Raw genomic sequence first — 17,700 nt, 5'->3', positions numbered from 1 at the left:
CCTTGGATTTTAGAGGGTTTTTGTGTTTACTATAGTTAATAATTGTTTATATTAAATATCACCCTGTTTAACTTACTGTGTGGTTTCAATCTCCTGATCAAACTTGGACTACTACAGAATTTGTATCAGGAGTGGTTGCAGGAGAAGAACCCTAAAGGTAGGATTTGGGGATGGGTTTGGTCTTGCCTTTTGTCTTGATTGTATGTTGAGTCCCATGCCAATTAGAAATGTGACCCTAGTAAAGCATGGTATGCAGTGGAATCAGAATTAATTAGACTATCACCTGTGGTTAATTTTGATAAAGTGACAATTCAAGCACAAGCCTTTGGAGGTCAAATGGCTGCTGAAATTGACCATTATGGCAGTAATTATGTACTATAGAAACCACAATGTGGCTTGTGTTGCTTGAGTGCACTTGAGTGCTTACAGAGAAAAAATGACAAGCTCAGATCTGTTAAACCCTCACCGCAAGTGATATTCTGAGAATCAGACAGCTTCTTTAATAGCCCTACCAGTCTCTTATTTCTTATATCTGCAGGGCTGATATGGCTGAAAATAAAAGCAATATTTAATTGTGTGCATGCTAAATTACAACGATAATTGAATTCACAGTCTCCCTGAGTTTTTCACGTGAAAGTTAGGGCATTAGTTGGGAAATAAAGATATTATAAAACATAAAATGAGGACATCTGTCTGGATCCAGAAGAAACTGAGAATATTGAGTTCTCAAGTACTTCTCAATCTTCTTTACCAGTAAAAGTAACTTACCTTTCAGTGTCCAAAACAACTAGCTTTCCTCATATTGAAAACACTATGATACTCTCAATTAGAGAATGTGTCATGAAAATGAATGCTCATTTTCCTCGGGACCCACTGCAGTGACTTCCCATTGCCACCAGAATATAAGTAAGATCAAATATCAGCATGTTTCAAGGGTCAGATATACACTTTGAGAAGAAAATAACTTATTCACAAAAGAATTGCAAAACCTTGGCAATATATATCACCAAAAACCTGGGGAACATATGTGATAATAGAATTTAAAAACTTAGACCAAGGAAGGCGAAATATAACACTGGATTGAATAAATTGATTGATATATGTGCACTTCTTAGAGACTACAATTTAATATATTAGCTCATGTAGCTAAAGGTTACTCTAACAGATTACTTGTTTTGTTGACTGAAACTTCTGTCTATAGGTGGCCTATATTTAATGAGATTGAAATGCCAGAGCTTACGTGACATCACCAGAAATCCAAAAGATTAGGATCCAGAAATTACAGAGTTAGGAAAGTTGGACTGGATCTAACATGTGTCACCTGCATACCCTCCCCCTTTCCAGTTATGTTCCATAAGAAGGTCCATAAGATGCTCCCTTCATTAAGGCACTGAGAAATACATTAGTGAGGGGAACACCTGCACCATTGAAAGGCTCTGTGGTGTTCTTCTTTGGAGGCCAAGTATGACTATACTGAATACTGCCATTGAGATGGTAGTCTAATTCTAGGGGATGATGGGATCTCAGAACAGCAGATACCAAGTGGTGGCACTTAATTATCAAACACAAGATGTGTAAGTCAGTCAGAAAGGACAAAATGGATATAATGTTAATTGGAATGTTTTGGTTTGCCAGTCTTTGGTGGTGACTGATTTATCACAATATCTCTGGGAATGAAATAGATAGGCAGCCTATTAGTATATTTTTATCTTTAGAATAGAAAAATCTCTAAGTCTGGTAGCAAGAAACTAACTCAAGCCATCAAAAAAATTAGTTCCAGATTAGAGAGTGATGTCAGCATCATGGCAGAGTGAGCTCTTCCATTACACACTCCTCCCTAAGACACAATGTAAAGAACATTCATAAACCAACAGAGGACATAAACACAACACAATAGACCTCTGAGAGACTCAGGCAGCCATATGCTTGAAGGTGGAGGTGCTGGACTTCCCAGGAGGAAGTGGAAGGAGGTAGGGGGATCTCCTCTCCTTTCCCTGAAGCAACCCAGGGTGTGGGACCCCATGCAGCCCTGAGAGAAGAGCAGGAGGGGCAGCTTTTGTGGGAATGCCTTCACTCTATGAGTTGCCTACCAGCCATGGGAAAGCTCCACACAGAGAAGGCTAAGCAATTGCAGGGGCATCTTCATCAAGCCTGAACCCCAGGAGGGCATATGGCAAGGACAGAATGAGAAAGCCCCTGGAATCACACATGTAAAAGAAAGCAGCCCTCTCCCTGCCTGGCCCACCAGCTCAGCTAGTCTGCCAGAGCAAGGGACATCCAGAGTGCATGCACATGCATTTGCAAAGCAGCAGTAGCAAGCAGGCAATTGCAGATAGAACCTGTCAGCATAGATTCCAAAGGACAGGCAAAGATGCCAGGGATCATGGTGGGCTCAGAATACATAGCTCCTAACCAACCCCCCCACAAGTGGCAGCAGGTGGAATCTGCCACCAGATACTATCACTATATGAAGGTAGAAATCCAACGCATTGAATAGTATGAAGAAATATATTAAGACTCAAGACCAGAGGAAAATGACAAGCAGCCAAAAATCAATCCTGAAGTCACAGAAATTTACAATCTAAATGAGAGAATTCAAAATAGTTATCACAAAAAAACCTCAATGAGATTCAAGATAATTTAGAAAGACAGTTCAATGAAATCAGGAATAAAATGAATGAAAAGAGGCAATTCTTCACAAAAGACATTGAAAATATAAAGAAAAACCAATCAGAAGTGTTGGAGACGAAAAACACAATGAATGAGATAAAGATAAATCTGGACTTCTTGAATAACAGAGCTGATATAATGGAGGACAGAATTAGCAGTTTGGAGGACAGAAACATAGAAATGCTTCAGATGGAGGAGAGAGAACTAAGACTAAAAAGAAATGAAGAAATTCTTTGAGAAATATCTCACTCAATTAGGAAATGCACCATAAGGATTACAAGTATTTCAGAGGGAGAAGGGAAGGAGAAAGGGGCAGAAAGCTTGTTCAAAGAAATAATAGCTGAGAACTTCCCAAACCCTGGGAAAGAACTGGAATTACAAGTAAAATAAACTAGTAGAACTCCTAATTGCATCAATGTGAAAAGACTTTCTCCAAGGCATATATTAGTAAAACTGGCAAAAGTTAATGACAAAGAAAAAATATTAAGGACAGTGAAGCAGAAGAAAATAACTTACAAAGGAATCCCTGTCAGAATTTCAGAGGATTTCTCAGCAGAAACGTTACAAGATGGGAGAGAATGGAATGATATATTCAAAATTCTGATAGACAAAAACCTTCAGCCAAGAATACTCTATCCAGAGAAAATACCCTTCAGATGTGATGGAGAAATAAAAACTTTCCCAGATAAACCAAAGCTGAGGAAGTACATGGCCACAAGACCTCCCTTCAAGAAATGACCAAGAAGGCCCTCTGAAAAAGAAAAAGAAAGACCTGAGAAAGGAGATAAAATGGTAGAACAAAATCAGAAAATTGCAGTTCTCTATCAGAACAGGTTAGCAAAAACTTACTTTTAACATTAAAAATAAAGGGAGAAAAACATAAAAATTAACTATAATCTCATCACTTTAACCACAAACTCACAACACGAAATGGAATGAGTCTTGACAACAATGACTTACAAGAGGAAGAGGAAAGGGATGGAACCTGCTTAGACTAAAGAAATAAGAGCTCTCAGAAAATGGGCTCTATCTCCTACAAGATTTTCTATACAAACCTAATGGTAACTACTAAACAAATAATCAGAAAAGAAACATAAATAATAAAAAAGAGAAAACTGAGAAAACCAATACAGAGAACTACTAAACTGAATTGCCAGTCCAAAATACATGGGACAAGAAATAAGGGAAATACAGAACAACTGGAAAACAAGTGATAAAATGTCAGTATTAAGCCTTCATATATCAGTAATCATTCTAAATGTAAATGGATTGAATTCTCCAACCAGAACACACAGAGTGGCTGGATAGATTTAATAGACATATAGAACACTCCATCCAAAAACAACAGAATACACATTCTTCTTAAGTACACACAGAACATTCTCCAGGATACACCATGTGTTGGGAAACAAAGCAAGCCTCTATAAATTTAAAAAAAAATGAAATAATAACAAGCATCTTCTCTGATCATAATGCTATAAAGCTAGAAATTAATTACAACATAAAAGCTGAGAAAGGGACAAAGATGTGGAGACCAAACAACATGCTACTGAAGAACCAATGGATCATGTAAGAAATTAAAGAAGAAGTCAAAAATATCTAGAGACAAATGAAAATGAAAATATACCATACCAACTCATATGGGATGCAGCAAAAGTGGTCCTAAGATGGAACTTCATAGCAATACAGGCCCACCTTAACAAACAAGAAATATCTCAAATAAGAAATCTTAAACTACACTTAACAGAACCAGAAAAACAAGATCAAAGCCCAGCATCAGTAGAAGGAGGGAAATAATAAAAATTAGAGCATAAATAAATGAAATTGAAACCAAAACCAAAAAAAGCAGAAGGAGGGTCAATGTAACTAAGAGATAATTCTTTGAGAAGATAAACAAAATTGACAAATCCTTAGCCAGACTCACTAAGAAAAAAAGAGGGAAGCCTCAAATAAATAAAATTAGAAATGAAAGAGGACAAATTACAATGGATACCACAGAAATACAAAGGATTATAAAAGAATACTATGAAAAACTATATGCCAACAAATAGGACAATCTAGAAGAAATGGATAAATTCTTAGACTCATACAACATCCCAAAACTGAATCAAGAAGAAATAGAGAATCTGAATAGAAGAGTCACATGTAAAGACATTGAAACAGTGATCTAAAACCTCCCCAAAAGTAAAAGACCAGGACCAGGTGGCTTCTCTGGAGAATTCTACCAAACATTCAAAGAAGATTTCATACCTATCTTTCTCACACTATTCAAAAAATTGAAGAAGACAGAACACTTCCTAACACATTTTATGAGGCCAACATCACTCTGATCCCAAAGCCAGACGAGGAAACACAAAGAAGGAAAATTATAGGCCAATATTGCTGGTGAACATAGATGCAAAAATCCTTGACAAAATATTGGCAAACTGAATACAGCAATACATTAAAAGGATTATACATCATGATCAAGAGGGATTTATACCAGGGAAGCAGGGATGGTTCAACATCTGCAAATCAATGAGATACACCACATTAACAAAACGAGGAATAAAAACCACCTGATCATCTCAATAAATGAAGAGAAAGCATTTGAAAAGATCCAGCATCCAGGATAAAAACTCAATAAAATGGTTATAGAAGGAAAATATCTCAACATAATAAAAGGCTATATATGACAGACTCACGGCCAACATTATACTCAATGGTGAAAAACTGAAAGCCATCCCTCTGAGAACAGGAAGAAGACAAGGGTGCCCACTCTCACCACTCTTATTCACATAGTATTGGAGGTTTAGGCCATAGTAATTAGGCAAGACAAATAAATAAAGAGTATCCAAATTGGCAATGAAGAAGTGGAACTCTCACTCTTTGCAGATGACATGATGTTATCTATAGAAAACCCTAAAGAATCCATCAGAAAAGTATTATTAATACCCAGCAACTACAGGAGCTGGCCCTGTGGCTGAGTAGTTAAGTTCAGTGCTGCACTTCGGCTGCCCAGGGTTTTGCCAGTTTGGATCCTGGATGCAGACATGGCACCACTCATCAGACCATGGTGAGGTGGCATCCCACATAGCTCAACTAGAAGGACCTATATCTAGAACGTACAACTATGTACGGGGTGGCTTTGGGGAGGAGAAGAGGAAAAAGAAGGAGAAGGAGAAGAAGAAGAAGAAAAGATTGGCAACAGATGTTAGCTCAGGTACCAATCTTAAAAACAAGAAAGAATCAACAACCACAGCAAAGTTAAAGTATAAAAAATCAACGTAAATATCAGTTACTTTTCTTCAATAATGAGCTAACAGAAATAGAAGTCAAGAATACAATCCCATTTACAATCACAATGAAAAGAATAAAATATCTAGTAATAAATTTAACCAAGGAGGTGAAAGACCTATATAATGAAGCCTATAAGAAATTATTGAAAGAAATCGATGATGATATAAGAAATGGAAAGGTATTCCATGCACATGGATTAGAAGAATAAACACTGTTAAAATGTCCATACTACCAAATGCAATCTGCAGCTTCTATGCAATCCTAATCAGAATCTCAATGATGTTCTTCATAGAAATGGAACAAAGAATCCTAAAATTCATATGGGATAACAAAAGATACTGAATAGCTAATGCAATACTGATAAAAAAAAAAAGAATGAAGCTGGAGGCAGCATAATCCATGACTTCAAAATATGTTCCAAAGACATAGTAATCAAAACATCATGGTAGTGGCACAAAAACAGACACACAGATCAATGGAACAGAATTGAAAGCCGAGAAATAAAACCACACATCTATGGACAGGCAATCTTCGACAAAGGAGCTAACCACACATCTACGGACAGGCAATCTTCGACAAAGGAGCTAAGAACATATAATTGAGAAAAGACAGTCTATTCAATAAATGGTGTTGGCAAAACTGGATGGCCACAGGCGAAACAATGAAAGTAGACCACTATCTTTTGTCATCCACAAAAATTAACTCAAAATGAATTAAAGACTTGAAGGTAAGACGGGAAGCCACAAAAATCCTAGAAGAAAATATAGGCAGTACACTCTTTTACATCAGTCTTAAAAGGATCTTTTCTAATATCATGTATACTCAGGCAAGGGAAGCAAAAGAAAAAAGTAAACAAATAGAACTGCATCAGACTAAAGAGCTTCTGCAAGGCAAAGGAAACAGGAACAAAACAAAAAGACAACCCAACAACAGAGAAAATATTTGCAAATCACATATACGACAAGGGGTTAATCTCTGAAGTATATAAAGAACTCACACAACTCAACAACGAAAAATTAAACAACCCACTCAAAAAATAGGCAGAAGATATGAACAGACATTTTTTCAAAGAAGATATATGGATGGCCAATAGACACATGAAAAGATGCTCAACATCACTAATCATCAGGGAAATGCAAACCAAAACTAAACTGAGATATCACCTTACTCTAGTTAGAATGGCTGTAATCACCATGACAAAAAATAAGAAATGTTGGAGAGGATGTGGAGAAAAGGGAACTGCTACTCACTGCTACTGGGAAAGTAAACTGGTTCAGCCACTATGGAAAAAAGTATCGAGATTCCTCAAAAAATTAAAAATAGAAATATCATATGACCCAGCTATCACACTACCGGGTATTTATCCAAGGAACTTGAAATAAACAATTTAAAGAGGCTTATGCACCCCTATGTTCGTTGCAGCATTATTCACTATAGCCAAGACGTGGAAGCAACCTGAGTGCCCATCAACTGATGAATGGATAAAGAAGTTGTGGCATATCTATGCAATGCAATACTATTCAACCATTAAAAAAAGAGACCAGGGACCTGCCTGCCAGATGCAGTGGTTAAGCTCGCACATTCCTCTTCACGGGCTGGGGTTCCCCAGTTTGAATCCTGGGTGCGGACTTACACACAGCTTGTCAAGCCACGCTGTGGGAGGCGTCCCACATAAAATAGAGGAAGATGGGCATGGATGTTAGCTGAGGGCCAGTCTTCCTCAGCAAAAAGAGGAGCATTGGTGGCAGATGTTAGCCCAGTGTTAATCTTCCTCAAAAAAAAAAGTAGACAAAATTGTCCCCTCTGCAACAACAGAGGTGGACCTTGAGGGTATCATGTTAAGTGAAATCAGCCAGACAGAGAAATACAAACACCGTATGATTTCACTCGTAAGTGAAGATGAACTATCACATGGACAAAGAGAACAGATTAGTGGTTACCAGAGGGGAAGGGGATTGGGAGGCAGGCATAAGGGGTAAAGGGGAACATTTATATGGTGACTGACAAATAATAATGTACAACTAAATTTTCACAGTGTTATAAGCTATTACGACCTCAATAAAAAAAATAAAAAAACAAACATTAGTTCCAGATATAACTCAGATAACAGACCTAGACTCCGTGAGTGAAAGGGATACTGAGCCCCCTTGAGGGAAGACCGTGCACTGTTGTCACAAATACACACTGTAAATCTTCTTGCAAGGCTTCCCCAGAGAGTCTGTGGCCATTTAACAAAGTGGATGTACACTAGACTAAGCAAAATGGCATATCCAGACCTTTCAAGAATAACCAGACACTGGCTCCAAATTAACAGTAACGTCTGGTGACACAAAGCAACACTGGGGCCCATGAGTCAGAGTAGGGGCTTTATGGTGGTCATATGATTGATGGAATTGTGTCTGATTACAATGAGCTCAGTTGTTCCGTGGATCTACTTGCGGTTATTTTCTGAGTTCCTGAATGTATAATTGGAATAAATACACTTTGAAACTTCAGTCTTCACACTGGCTGTTTGATCTGCGGGGTGAGGCCACTAAGGCTGAATGGAAGCCCGAGGCAATTTCTCTTTCTTCCTAGATGATAAACTGGAGAGATACTGCATCCCAGGGAAAATTTCATAGATTAATGGCACCATCAAATAATTGAAAAAAGTAGGGATGCTTTTAATGATCACATTCCCATTTAAATGACCAGTTTGGCCTGTGCAGAAGGCAGAGGGATCTTGGAGAAGGACTGGACTACTGTGAAGTAAGGGGGTGATGACTCCAGTTACACCTGCTGCCTTAGATAGGATACTTTGAGTGGAGAACATCTTCAGAGCCCTGGGACTTGCTATGCAGCTGTTGATCTGGCTCATGCTTCTTTCTCTGCATCAATGTGTAAGGACCACCAGATACTGTTTTCTTTCACCTGCCGGGACCAACAGTATATCTTCACAGTATTGCCTCAGGACTATGTCAATTCTCTTTTTTGCCATAATATTTTCAACTGAGACCTTGATTGTCCGACATTTCACAAATCATCACACTGGTCCATTAAACTGATGACATATAGGTCCTGATGAGCAGACTATAAGTGCTTTATTTAAATGGTTTTGTATGGCATATGTGAATGAAAGAATGGAAAACAAACTCCACAAAAATTCCCCCTATCACCACCTCAGTGGGTTTTTTGAAGGTTTAGTGGTCTAGAACATGTTGAGACATTTCCCCTAGGGTCAGAAACAAGTTGCTGCACCTCACACCACTTACTACGAAGAAAGAGGTGCACCACCCTATAGGAATTTTTGAATTTTGGAAGGAACATATACCTTATTTGAATGTGCTACTTCAACCCATCCCCAAGGTCACCCATAAAGCTATCTGCTTGAGTAGAGACCAGAGCAAGAAAAGATGCTACAGCAAGTTCAGGCTACAGAACAGCTGCTCTATCACTCGGTTCTTATCATCCAACAGACTCAATGTTACTTGAAATGCCTGTGGCAAATAAGGATGCTCTGGAAAACCTTTTGCAAACAACATTTGGAGAATCATAAAACAAATCTCTAGGATTTTGGAGCAGATCTATACCTTCCTCTGAACAAAACTATTTTCCTTTTGAGAAAAAGTCTCTGTTTTGCTACTATTGGGCCTTGGTTGAAATTGAACACTTAGCCATAAGCCACAAGGTCAGCTAACCATGTGGCCTGAGATTCCCATCACAAACTGGGTATTAACTGATCTAACGAGTCATAAGGCATGGTGTGCACATCAGCATTCTCTCAAGAAGGGAAATGGTATATGAGAGACCACTTGTGGACAGGTCCAGAAGGTATAAGTAAGTTGTATGCACAGATGGCCTAGATTCATTAAACGCCAGCTTATGTTGTATTGCCTTCTCCGTCTGAATTCAGACCTATGGATTCCTGGAGTGTTCCTTACGACCAACTAACTGAGGAAGAACAAAATTGAGCATGCTTCACAGATGGGTTTGTACAACGTGCAGGTGAGACCTGCAAGTGGACAGCTGCAGTGCCAGAGCCCATTCAGTGATGAGTATGAAGGAGAGTGGTGAAGGAAATTCTTCTCAGTGGGCAGAACACTATTACATGGAATGCCCCTTAACAAGGCTAATCTGGCTACGCCTACTGACAGATGCCTAATTGGCCAACCAAAGAGACCAAAACTGAGTCCTAGACATGTTGCCATACTCTGTGATTATACTAGACCTTTCCATCATGAAGGAGGCAAACATTTGTCTTCTCTGAAGTAGACACACTTTCTGGATATGGATTTCCCTTCTTTACCCATAATGCTTCTGCTGGTAGCATCATTTGTTTTCTCACAAAATGCCTGATCTAGAAGGTAGTCACAAGGTACATATTTCTAGTTACAAGATAAATAAGTAATGGGGATGTAAAGTACAACATGATGACTGTAGTTAACACTGCTGTATGGTATATTTAAAGTTACTAAGAGAGTAGATCCTAAAAGTTCTTATCACAAGGGAAAAAACATTTTTCTTTTTTTTTGTTTGGGTGTAACTATATAAGGTGATGAACGCTAACTAACCTTATCATGCTAATCATTTTACAATAAGTGTAAGACAAGTCATTGTGCTGTACACCTTAAACTTATGCAATGCTGTGTGTTAATTATATCTCAGTAAAACTGAAAGAAAAACAAAACAAAGCAAATGAAGAAGCAAAATGCCTGATCCCGTATCATGGCACTCTGTACAGCGTTGTGTCGGATCATGGAAGTGATTTCACAGCAATAGTAGTACAGCAATGGGCTCATGCCCATGAAATCAACCAGTCTTCCAATTACTCCATCATCCTAAGGAAGCTGAAGTAATAATAACATGGAATGACTATGAAAGACACAATTACAGTACCAATTGAGAAACAGCATCCTAAAAGTATGTACTTTAGTTTTACAAGATGCAGCATATGCTTTCAATCAGATACTGTTGTATGGTGCTGGTTCCCCCACAGCCAGAAAGCATGGATCTCGGTGTCAAGGGGTGGAAGTGGAAATGGCTCTTCTCACTAGTACACTAGTACACCCACACACGGAATTTCACTTTTGTCCCAGTAACTTTGAGGTTTGCTAGCTTAGAGATCTCACTCTCCAAAGCGAGGAATGTTTCCACAAGGGGACACACATGGTTCCATTGACTCAGAAGATGAGATTTCCACCTGGCTATTTTGCCAATGAACTAACAGACAAAATAAGTTTAATTCCTGGAGTGATTGATCTTGATTATTAAGGTGAACTCAGGAGCCACTACACAATACTGTCAAGGAAGACTATGGCTGAAACTCGGGGAATTATCTGGATGCCCCTTAGTACTCTCAGCCTCAATATTAAAGGTAACTGAAAAACTACAGCAAGCAATAACCGAGACTCAGACCCTTCAGGAATGAGGGTTTGGTTGTCCCACCAGTAAAGAATCCAGAGTATCAAGGAGCTGTCAATATCCACTCCAGCCCAACTCTGGCCTAGTTCAACGAGCAAAATTCTCTGTTATGCGGTGATTGAACATACCTCTAGCCAGGGCTAGACCACTTCTGAATTCATCTTCCTTTGGTTCTCCGCCTCAGCCTTGGGGTATAGAATTTCTTTATATTTTACAGTTATTAATTTGTCATACTTACTAATTGTTTTTTCATATAAATTTTAGGTTCATTTCATTTTTCAACAATGCAACTTGCTGCAATTAATTATCCTTTATATTAATCCACCCCTGCTTAACCTACTGTATGTTTTTATCTCCTTAGGATTCAGACTATCATAATATGATATTAATATTTATTCACAAGTTTTCTTCCATTTTTAAACTTAGCATTATTCCTTTTTGCTTTTTTTTGTAATAAAGCTATTTTTAAAAATTATTTTGTTTTCTCCATTATTTCGTTTTACTTTTATGAACAGGAACATTTATTTTATTAAGTACCTACAGGTAATTTAAATGCATATAAACTCAGATAATAACTTAATAGTAAATTTACTCTTTCTGAACAAAACCTAGAACTTCAAAATTTTCAAAAACCTTAATCATGAACCTTTCAACCTATTCTTGTTGTGAAGAGGTATTTGAAATTTTTCATTTTTTTCTCTTGAATTATAAATACTTCTAGTTTTTTCCAGTCAGTGTTCATTTAAATTTGTTCATATGTTTACCGGTACCTTTTTTCACAATTCCTTCATAACCCTGAACTGCATTATGGGATCTTTTTTCCTCCTTCAGGCCAAAAGAAAAACTTAGAATTTGTTGGTGTTGTATTTGATTCTTCCCCCCATCTCCTTGATTCTTTAGCATCATTTCCACTGTCCTGCTCATATTTTTGTTTTTCAGTATTATTTATTTAAATATATAAAAATATATATATTTTACATTTGAATCTGATCATTTCTTTACGGCTCAATTTTTAGGTATGTTCTTTTTAGTCGTTCTTGTTTATACATAATGTGATGTGTTCTTTTTGTGTTAAGCGATTCTTGGCTGTGCATTCTCTACGTTCCATCAAACTTTCTATCGCTTTGAGACTTCTAATTGAAATTCCTTTCCTCATGAGAATATTCACTTTTGCTTCAGCCATTTGCCTTGGGCATGACCAATATGAGAGTACAGTAAATTAAATTAAATTTTCTGCTTGAATCTTTTTGAAACTTTGTTGATCACACAGCATGGATTTGGACTGCAAAAATATATGATGCCTTGTTAGTGGTTATGAATTCTCAAGAATGATTTCATTCTCTCTTTACCAAATTAAAGTGGAGAGAAGCAAGTGTCTTTGTGTCTTGAGTTCTATTCCTAGTGTAACCTTTTGTGATCCTGATATTTATAGGAGTTTCCTATGAAAATACAGCACTGAGGCAATTCCTCTCTCCCTGGCACTCTATGACTCTCAACACAGAAGCTCAAATATCCCTATTGGGCAGAAACTCTCAAGGGAAAAAAGTTGTGTAACTGGTTATTCCACAGATTCTCTGGTTTTCTTCTCCACAGATTATCTTGTTTTAGGATGTATGATTTCTTATTTGATATCAGTCCAGTAATGTACATAAAATGGTTTAGTTTGATCCAGAATTTTACTGTTTAAGTAAGGAGGGTGATTCCACCTCCTGTAGTGCTTAAAAACAGTAGCTGATATAAAATGATTTACCACTTTTCAAAAAACAAAGGGTACTTCTTAAAAGTTATTTCAAAAATTCAGCAGACACTAAATGAAATAGACATAGAAGAAAACAACCAAAGTATTAAAATGACTATTTGCCCCACACATTAGCAAATATCATTTTAAATGGTGAACAACTAAGCTATTTCCATTAATATTTTTATTTCACATTATTTTGGAAGTTCTTATAAATCTAATAAGAATGGAAGGAAATAATAAATTATGTGTTTAATTTTCTCATTTCCTGATACTGTGATTTCAGATGACAGAATCCAGAAAACACAGAAAATAAAAGAAATAAAATGAGGGTATGGCAAGTGACTAAGCACTCAACATAGAAGCAATGTTGATTTTCTTTAGAGTCATGAAAGCTAGCGAAGGCACATACAAAGCTATGAAATGTTCAGAAAACTAAAATTTAACGAATAGAATGTATAGGAGTTATAAGGGGAAAAATCTAACATCTTTAATAAATCCATAAAACAAAATCTAAAAAGAAAGTTCAAACACCCATATTCCATAGTCTCATTTTGGAGAACACCTAATATTGCAACAGCACTAATTCCCTACGCCTATGTGTTTATCCATCTATCATCTCTCACTCTCTCTTCCTCTTTCTCTATCATCTATCTATCTTCCTATTTGGAATGTGAATAGAGTCACAATTTTTAAAGACTGAACAAATTTTACAAAATACACAAGAATATTGTTTAAATAGTTATCGTAGGCATTTTTAACCTAATGTTAATATTAAGAATCTACTTTAATATATTATCTCAAGGATAAACAAATATATCAGTAAAATAAAATTCAGAAAGATGACCTCATATAGATGGAGATTTATTATATGACAACGTTAGTGTTTCATTTTAGTTGTAAAAGGATTTCAAAACAGTTGTGGCTCATGTGATGGTCACATGGAATCAATAAATACAAAATTACAGGAATAAACACAGATAAAAATAAATTCTAAATTAATTAAAACCTGAAAAGAGATATGGTGAGAAAAAAATAATTTAGAAGACTCTACACAATCTAGAGATTCATATTTTTTTTAAAAAGGAGAATAAATTAAATCTTTAGAAAAGAAATGCAGTCATATCTTTCAAAATTAAAATTATATTGTAAAGAAAAATATAGCTGAGCCATATCAATAAATTGAGGCATACTCTCAATGACTATTAACCTAAAATATTAAAATCTGAAACATGAAAACAGAAATTTGAAACTGAGGAAAAAGGGCAAACAGCTATATACAAAAATGTATGAACAGGCAGTTCACAAAACAGCAAACCCAAATTAACTGAGAAGTAAAGGATGCTAAATTAAGGGACAAAAATACATAATTTCATTCTAATGGATTGGCAAAAATTAAAAAATAGTACTATTGCATATTGATGGTGAATATAAAGGGGAAAATGATCCATTTCTTAGTAGAAATATGTATTTCTTGAGCATGAATCATTCTGGCAAAAAGTATTTAAATAAAATTTGGCAAATAAAAGGCACACACTTTAGTCTATCAATCTCACTCTTAGGAATCCAAAACACTTAAATGAAAGCATCACTACTTAAATACCTAAAAAGAAATAAGCGAATGTCAATCAACAGAGGGAAGTCATAGACTGTCACAGCTGTTTGGGGAGTATGAGTGAAGTGGTTCGAGGGAATAAGTTAAGTGCATACAGTGAGCTTTGAGGGATTTCTATGTTATATTGTTCTGTTGTTCTGAATTAAGTTTCAGAGTACTACTTCTAAATATCATGACATTTGTAAAACTGTGACTGCTTCCAATAAATTATCTTATTCAATTATATATGGAGAAATCTATGGACAGATACCTACCTTAGAAGACAGAAGGAGGATAAGCAAAGGAACAAAGCATATCTGTTTGCTATTCTTGTTTTGCAATTTAGGAATTAAAGGTACAGACATTTAAATTAATTTATTAGCTAGAATCCATTAGTGATAGAGTTATGATCCAGTGAGCTTACAGCCTGACCATCAACTACTTATATACATTTACATAAATGTGTACATATAATGTATGTTATATATATCCAATCTAATATATATTAAACTCGATGGTTGCTAATATTAAAAGAAGTAATAATAAGCAGGACCTGGAAGAACTCAAGCTATTTTCTTTTACCGATTTATTTATGAAAGCCTAGGAATGTGATGAGTAATTGATCTATAAATTTACTGAAAGACAGAGAATGTTCAAGAGTCCTTTATTTTGTGCAATTTTATAGTTATTTTTTTCTCAAAAATTGCATATTTTCCTCCTTGTGACAGTTATTACAATCAATAAGTTTTCTTTATTTGTAAAGTTTGCCAACAATATCTTTGCTGAAGAAAATATATCAGTTTGTGATATGCTCGCTGAATGATTACACTTTTCATCTTTGATAAGAACTTTACTTCAGTTATGAGTATATAATTAAATTCGAATTTTTCTTATGTTGGTTTCATGAACATGAACTTTAGGTATATTTCCTCAAAACATGGCATTGTAAATTAAATTGCTTTTGCAATATATTTCAGTAATCTTGTTTTCTAGTCCATATCCTTGACTTTTATTATATTACTACTGATTTTTGAAAAAGTGAAATCCAATTCTGTAATATATGACAGAGTTTTGAAAAGAAATCTAGATTGTGATATTTTCAAAAAGAGAATCTAACATTCATGTATAAAAATTTTACTTCTTTTTCTGCTCTCTGCAAAGGCACACAATCCTGTTTCTTAAATTAGGTACTAAACAGGAAAGCAGAAAATCAGCATAGTTGAATATAGTATCACTTTCATTTGCTATTGCTATTTTGAAAATAGTTTAATTTTATTTAAATAAAAAGTGAATATTTCATGTGCATGGACAAATATACATATAGTGCTGGCTTGCTCTTATTATAGTATAGAGAGGTCTTGATTTTAGAGATAAAGTAATTTTGTGCATCATATTTGTGATGCATGCAAACTGAAAATTAAACTACGCCATAGAGTATGAAAGGAATCTAGGAGTAGATATAGCATCTGAGCATCTTACACAACATACTGATAAAGACTAGAGGAATATCTTTCTTATATATTTAGGTAAGAATAAATTTTTTACCTGAGCATTATCTTAGTAATGATTTATTCTCTGCAGTGTTTTTAAAAATGAAATCCCAGAATAAACAATATATCATATTTTTCAAATTTAAAAACTCCCAATCCTAATAAAAACAATATACAATTATGTAATTAATGAAAAAATCAGTTAAGAAAAATTAGTCGTTTATTTTAAACCAAATAAAGCACTGAGCTTTACACTATTGATTAGTATGTTTAATGTCAACTGACCATGGATGCTGAGAATATGTCTCTAAATACATATGAATAGATAGATGATATCAGAGAGAGAGAGATATATATATATATACTCTCATATCAGACAAGGACAAGCATACACATATTAGGTAAGTATCTATCATAAGCATGCAATTAATATTTTGAAAGCTCAACAAAATATTAACGTACATAACACAGCATTCTCAGAAAGATACATATTGAAAGAAACTTGATTTTTGGTAAGGAGAATGTTGTTTCTGCTTGTTGTTTGCTGTAATTTTTATTAATGTACTGCTGGATAAGTACTGTCACTATTCTTGTTTTACAAAGGCAAAAATGGAAGTACCAGAAAAATATGGAAAATTATATCTAGGATTATTCAGGGTAAAAGTTGAAGACACAATAACTAAACCTATTTGTTTTGTCTCCTAAGCCAGTGTTCTTCCCACATATCGTGACACCCATATTGTTAAAAAAAAATAAAACCTCAAATAAAAGCTATATTACTCCCCTCAATGCTAGGAAGCTTACTCATTTTCACAGTCTCCGTGGCTCGTTGTAGCATGGAATTAACAGGAGAGTCTGTAAGTTGTGCCAAATATTATATTATAGAAATAAACAATCAAATCATGGCCAGGAAAATGTCTACTGCCAGAAAAGGTGAATTAAAAGAGAAGAGAATTACCCTTCTACCAAAAAAAAAAAAAAAAGCCAACAATAACAACAAAGTAAAGATAAAACATATAACAAAAGGGTTTTCACATATTAGATATAAGACAGCACAAAATTTCTTTAAGATAAGTGACTAATTTTAATTTCTTTGAGGAACCTCCATACTGTTTTCCAAGTGACTGTATCAGTTTACTTTCCCACCAACAGTGGACAAGAGTGTCCTTTTCCTCACATACTCACCAACACTTGTTATCTTTTGGTGTTTTTGATAATAAGCATCCTAACAGGTGTGAGGTGATATCTCACTGTGGTTTTGATTTGCATTTTCCTGATGATTAGAGATGGTGAGCATTTTTTCATACACCTGGTGGCCACTTGTATGTCTTCTTTGGAGAAATGTGTATTCAGGTTCTTTGCCCATATTTTAATTTGTCTATTATTTTTTGCTATTGCTATAGGAGTTCCCTTTATATTTTATATATTAACTCCTTATCAGATACATGGTTTGCAAATATTTTCTCCCATTCCATAGATTGGCTTTTCATTTTCTTAATTGTTTCCTTTGCTATGCAGAAGTTTTTTAG

Source organism: Equus quagga, chromosome 6, assembly GCF_021613505.1.
Source record: "Equus quagga isolate Etosha38 chromosome 6, UCLA_HA_Equagga_1.0, whole genome shotgun sequence".
Classification (NCBI taxonomy): Eukaryota; Metazoa; Chordata; class Mammalia; order Perissodactyla; family Equidae; genus Equus; species Equus quagga.
Note: the sequence above shows the minus strand (reverse complement) of the source record.